Genomic DNA, 6,393 nt, shown 5'->3' with positions numbered 1-6,393 from the left:
TGTCTTAAGCAACCAACGCCTTTCATGGTTTCCCATGAGCGTCGATTCGGGCGCCTTAACTCGGCGTTTGGTTCATCCCACAGCGCCAGTTCTGCTTACCAAAAGTGGCCCACATGGCACTCCGATCCGAGTCGTTTGCTCGCGGCTTCAGCATATCAAGCAAGCCGGAGATCTCACCCATTTAAAGTTTGAGAATAGGTTGAGGTCGTTTCGGCCCCAAGGCCTCTAATCATTCGCTTTTACCGGATGAGACTCGTACGAGCACCAGCTATCCTGAGGGAAACTTCGGAGGGAACCAGCTACTAGATGGTTCGATTAGTCTTTCGCCCCTATACCCAGCTCCGACGATCGATTTGCACGTCAGAATCGCTACGGACCTCCATCAGGGTTTCCCCTGACTTCGTCCTGGCCAGGCATAGATCACCATCTTTCGGGTCCCAACGTGTACGCTCTAGGTGCGCCTCACCTCGCAATGAGGACGAGACGCCCCGGGAGTGCGGAGGCCGCCGCCCCGTGAAGGGCGGGGAAGCCCCATCCTCCCTCGGCCCGCGCAAGGCGAGACCTTCACTTTCATTACGCCTTTAGGTTTCGTACAGCCCAATGACTCGCGCACATGTTAGACTCCTTGGTCCGTGTTTCAAGACGGGTCGTGAAATTGTCCAAAGCTGAAGCGCCGCTGACGGGAGCGATTATTCCGCCCGAGAGCATCCCGAGCCAACAGCGGCGCGGGTCCGGGGCCGGGCCAGGTAGGTCCGTCATCCGGGAAGAACCGCGCGCGCTTGCCGGGAGCCCGAGCGCCCAAAGGGGCGAATCGACTCCTCCAGATATACCGCCGAGCAGCCAGCCAGGACACCGGGGCTCTGCCCAACAGACGCGAACCGAGGCCCGCGGAAGGACAGGCTGCGCACCCGGCCGTAGGCCGGCACCCAGCGGGTCGCGACGTCCTACTAGGGGAGAAGTGCGGCCCACCGCACACCGGAACGGCCCCACCCCGCGGCGAGTGGAAAGGCAACCGGACACGACCCCGCCGCGGATTGCTCCGCGCGGGCGGCCGGCCCCATCTGCCGAGGGCGGGGGCCAGTGGCCGGATGGGCGTGAATCTCACCCGTTCGACCTTTCGGACTTCTCACGTTTACCCCAGAACGGTTTCACGTACTTTTGAACTCTCTCTTCAAAGTTCTTTTCAACTTTCCCTCACGGTACTTGTTCGCTATCGGTCTCGTGGTCATATTTAGTCTCAGATGGAGTTTACCACCCACTTGGAGCTGCACTCTCAAGCAACCCGACTCGAAGGAGAGGTCCCGCCGACGCTCGCACCGGCCGCTACGGGCCTGGCACCCTCTACGGGCCGTGGCCTCATTCAAGTTGGACTTGGGCTCGGCGCGAGGCGTCGGGGTAGTGGACCCTCCCAAAACACCACATGCCACGACAGGCGGCAGCCTGCGGGGTTCGGTGCTGGACTCTTCCCTGTTCGCTCGCCGCTACTGGGGGAATCCTTGTTAGTTTTCTTTTCCTCCGCTTAGTAATATGCTTAAATTCAGCGGGTAGTCTCGCCTGCTCTGAGGTCGTTGTACGAGGTGTCGCACGCCACACCGCCAGCCGGCTGTGCACGCTACCGAGAAAGTACCGGTATGCGAACCGCCAGGCGACGGGCGCGCATCGCACGTTTTAAGGAGACGCGGCCGGCCACACAGGCGACCACGACACTCCCACGTCTCCGAAGCGGGACAAACGCCGCGCGCTTCAGTATACGTAGCCGACCCTCAGCCAGACGTGGCCCGGGAACGGAATCCATGGACCGCAATGTGCGTTCGAAACGTCGATGTTCATGTGTCCTGCAGTTCACATGTCGACGCGCAATTTGCTGCGTTCTTCATCGACCCACGAGCCGAGTGATCCACCGTCCTGGGTGATCTTTTCCTTTTCAGTCTCCCACTGTCTCTTTCAAGACAGTAGCATTTGCGGGACTGAGGCGTCTGACGGCCCCTGTTTCCACTATTTTTTTTGTGTCCAACGGCCTCACAGCCGATGGGCGTCGTACGGCTCCACACCGGAGCGGACAGGCACTCGGGCGAACGTCATTCAAAACCGGCGCCAGCGCCAGGTACCGCAGGCCAGCCGCTCCAGAGCTTCAGCGCTCGTACCACACAACAACAACACTTCCGCTAGTTTTGAGAGGCACGCGTGGTTCCGCACGCGGCGCACGGCCACTGCCGTACAGGTAGCGTGTTGCGCGACACGACACGCACATCGAAAGACATGCAGTCTAGTCGGTATGATCCTTCCGCAGGTTCACCTACGGAAACCTTGTTACGACTTTTACTTCCTCTAAATGATCAAGTTTGGTCATCTTTCCGGTAGCATCGGCAACGACAGAGTCGATGCCGCGTACCAGTCCGAAGACCTCACTAAATCATTCAATCGGTAGTAAGCGACGGGGGGCGGTGTGTACAAAGGGCAGGGACGTAATCAAACGCGAGCTTATGACTCGCGCTTACTGGGAATTCCTCGTTCATGGGGAACAATTGCAAGCCCAATCCCTAGCACGAAGGAGGTTCAGCGGGTTACCCCGACCTTTCGGCCTAGGAAGACACGCTGATTCCTTCAGTGTAGCGCGCGTGCGGCCCAGAACATCTAAGGGCATCACAGACCTGTTATTGCTCAATCTCGTGCGGCTAGAAGCCGCCTGTCCCTCTAAGAAGAAAGTAATCGCTGACAGCACGAAGGATGTCACGCGACTAGTTAGCAGGCTAGAGTCTCGTTCGTTATCGGAATTAACCAGACAAATCGCTCCACCAACTAAGAACGGCCATGCACCACCACCCACCGAATCAAGAAAGAGCTATCAATCTGTCAATCCTTCCGGTGTCCGGGCCTGGTGAGGTTTCCCGTGTTGAGTCAAATTAAGCCGCAGGCTCCACTCCTGGTGGTGCCCTTCCGTCAATTCCTTTAAGTTTCAGCTTTGCAACCATACTTCCCCCGGAACCCAAAAGCTTTGGTTTCCCGGAGGCTGCCCGCCGAGTCATCGGAGGAACTGCGGCGGATCGCTGGCTGGCATCGTTTATGGTTAGAACTAGGGCGGTATCTGATCGCCTTCGAACCTCTAACTTTCGTTTCTTGATTAATGAAAACATACTTGGCAAATGCTTTCGCTTCTGTTCGTCTTGCGACGATCCAAGAATTTCACCTCTAACGTCGCAATACGAATGACCCCGCCTGTCCCTATTAATCATTACCTCGGGTTCCGAAAACCAACAAAATAGAACCGAGGTCCTATTCCATTATTCCATGCACACAGTATTCAGGCGGGCTTGCCTGCTTTAAGCACTCTAATTTGTTCAAAGTAAACGTGCCGGCCCACCGAGACACTCAACAAAGAGCACCCTGGTAGGATTTAAACGGGGTCCGCCTCGGGACGCGAAAGCACCCCTTCGGCTCGCCCCACCGGCAGGACGTCCCACGATACATGCCAGTTAAACACCGACGGGCGGTGAACCAACAGCGTGGGACACAAATCCAACTACGAGCTTTTTAACCGCAACAACTTTAATATACGCTATTGGAGCTGGAATTACCGCGGCTGCTGGCACCAGACTTGCCCTCCAATAGATACTCGTTAAAGGATTTAAAGTGTACTCATTCCGATTACGGGGCCTCGGATGAGTCCCGTATCGTTATTTTTCGTCACTACCTCCCCGTGCCGGGAGTGGGTAATTTGCGCGCCTGCTGCCTTCCTTGGATGTGGTAGCCGTTTCTCAGGCTCCCTCTCCGGAATCGAACCCTGATTCCCCGTTACCCGTTACAACCATGGTAGGCGCAGAACCTACCATCGACAGTTGATAAGGCAGACATTTGAAAGATGCGTCGCCGGTACGAGGACCGTGCGATCAGCCCAAAGTTATTCAGAGTCACCAAGGCAAACGGACCAGACAAGCCAATCCGATTGGTTTTGATCTAATAAAAGCGTCCCTTCCATCTCTGGTCGGGACTCTGTTTGCATGTATTAGCTCTAGAATTACCACAGTTATCCAAGTAACGTGGGTACGATCTAAGGAACCATAACTGATTTAATGAGCCATTCGTCGGTTTCACCTTAATGCGGCTTGTACTGAGACATGCATGGCTTAATCTTTGAGACAAGCATATGACTACTGGCAGGATCAACCAGGGAGCTGCGTCAACTAGAGCTGAGCAGCCGGCCGCCCGGGAGTGTGTCCCGGGGGCCCGCGCGAACACGCAAGCGTCCGCTCAATTATTCTGCAAACAGGAGGAGGCCGAGCTCCCCTGCACGATACACCTCGAAACCCTCTCAGGTCCCGGCGGCGCGCAGCGCCGTCCTAGGTACTTGGTCGGTTTCGAGAGAGGCGCAATCGCCCGGAGTTAGGCGAGTAGACGGTTTTAGTGCGAACACCCTTGCTCCCAACTGAGCTTGCCGCTGCCGACAGAGGCCCGGGAGCGTGCTGTCGTGGCATTGCCGGCGGGAGACAACACGCGCCACCTATGGTGACCGGCAGCTCCAACGCCAGCGCCACACAAGGGCAAAGCCCCACTTGGGTGCAGAAGCGAACTCTCCCAGCACAGCGCACGCGCCAACACGTCCGCACAACTGCGATACAAACCACCTGCGAGAACCGCTGGGGCGACCGAGCAGCAGACGGCGTCGCGGCGCCGAGTGCCAGGCGGCGGCGCATCCTCAACGCACACAGTCCTCAATCAGACCAGCACACTGCAGATGTCCACCGCGCTTCGCACCGGGCTCGGCTGAACCAACTTTGGCCGCCAGGCGCCGCGTGCAGGGTGCGCCGCAGCGTAGCTGCGCCGCCTGCCGGGCCCGTCGGCTGGCGCTCCTGCCACTCGGCGCCCCCCACCAGCCGCCTGTTGCGCGTGCGCCCACGCAGCGCGCGGCCAACACGCCGGGCGGCCCCCCTTCACCGGCCGGGAACAGTCCCACCAAGCCACCGCCGCGTATCGCTTCATACCCACATGGGCCTAGTCACGCGTGTGGATGTGGCGGGTACCGCTGAAACAACCGGTTAATAGCTGTACCGATCGTCGCCATCACAGATTCACCTCCAGCGTGAACAACCGCTCAACAACGGATTTCCAGTTCATTTGCGTATCTTGGGCAGTAAACGTAGATGTCCACCTACATTTGCGAATTCAACAATTCTTGCATGCCAGGATGTCATGTGTCACGACACGCTACATCAGACCACATACACACTGCGACATGTGCAGAAGAGAACACGTGGAAGGTGGCCCGCGCACGTATGCGATGTACCTTCCGCGATCCACTGTCAACCGGCATCTGCGGCATGTCCCAGATATGGAACGCGGTCCACCAGGGTAGCACTTTGTGTGAGGCAATACGACAAAGTCGGAATACACGCGTCACTACATCAGACGGCTCACGCTGACCTGACCTGACCTGACTCACCGCACCACCACCCCCAGCGACCCAGGGTGACATACAATGCGTTCGTACGTTCCTCCCACACGCCTCTACGGCGTACCACAGTGCAACCTAGCTGTTATTGGGAGACGAGACAAGTAGCATCAAGCACAACATATGGAAATTGAGATTCGACACCGTTGGGCACAGCCAGCGTACGGTCACACGTATCACACTACTTCACTCTGTACGTAACGACCGATGATCGGTACAGCGTGTGGGTTACGCGTACGACATCAGCGGACAATGGACACAGACCATACCACGACGTACACTGAGGGCGTCGACATCTGAATGCAACTGAACAGCTGCGAGGCTCATTTAACACTCAAACGCCAGACCGACCAGCTTGAGAGGACAGAGACACAAAGAGGGGGACAGAGGGGGACAGAGGGGGGGGAGGGGGGGGGTCGGCGATATAGTCCTATTGCAGTACAATTGACAGTGGATAGCAGGAATATGTGGAAAGTAAGCAACACTCGCAAGACATCTACATGAGGATAACAACGACACCAGAGATTCCGAGCAGTGAACTATGTTAGGCAAAGGGACAACGTGGGTTAGGTTAAGGGACAACGTGGGTTAGGTTAAGGGACAACGTGGGTTAGGTTAAGGGACAACGTGGGTTAGGTTAAGGGACAACGTGGGTTAGGTTAAGGGACAACGTGGGTTAGGTTAAGGGACAACGTGGGTTAGGTTAAGGGACAACGTGGGTTAGGTTAAGGGACAACGTGGGTTAGGTTAAGGGACAACGTGGGTTAGGTTAAGGGACAACGTGGGTTAGGTTAAGGGACAACGTGGGTTAGGTTAAGGGACAACGTGGGTTAGGTTAAGGGACAACGTGGGTTAGGTTAAGGGACAACGTGGGTTAGGTTAAGGGACAACGTGGGTTAGGTTAAGGGACAACGTGGGTTAGGTTAAGGGACAACGTGGGTTAGGTT

General features: G+C 56.8%; 3 non-coding genes across 3 annotated transcripts in view; all 3 read right to left on the bottom strand.

The window, feature by feature from the left end:
- LOC126322788 (large subunit ribosomal RNA) overlaps positions 1–1,568 on the bottom strand; it is a 4,224-nt gene extending 2,656 nt beyond the window's left edge. Inside the window, exon 1 of the ribosomal RNA XR_007559200.1 lies at positions 1–1,568. This exon is cut by the window's left edge and continues 2,656 nt beyond it. This is a non-coding gene — a ribosomal RNA (large subunit ribosomal RNA).
- A 189-nt stretch (positions 1,569–1,757) lies between these two features.
- Positions 1,758–1,912, bottom strand: LOC126322785 (5.8S ribosomal RNA). The gene has a single exon (XR_007559197.1). It is a non-coding gene; the product is annotated as a 5.8S ribosomal RNA (ribosomal RNA).
- Positions 1,913–2,273: 361 nt separating this feature from the next.
- Positions 2,274–4,171, bottom strand: LOC126322787 (small subunit ribosomal RNA). Its single transcript, XR_007559199.1, has one exon. It is a non-coding gene; the product is annotated as a small subunit ribosomal RNA (ribosomal RNA).
- Between the last annotated feature and the right edge of the window lie 2,222 nt (positions 4,172–6,393).

This window comes from Schistocerca gregaria, unplaced genomic scaffold, assembly GCF_023897955.1.
Source record: "Schistocerca gregaria isolate iqSchGreg1 unplaced genomic scaffold, iqSchGreg1.2 ptg000837l, whole genome shotgun sequence".
NCBI classification, from domain to species: Eukaryota; Metazoa; Arthropoda; class Insecta; order Orthoptera; family Acrididae; genus Schistocerca; species Schistocerca gregaria.
The sequence above is the reverse complement of the archived record's forward strand: the minus strand, read 5'-3'. Positions and strand labels throughout refer to the sequence as shown.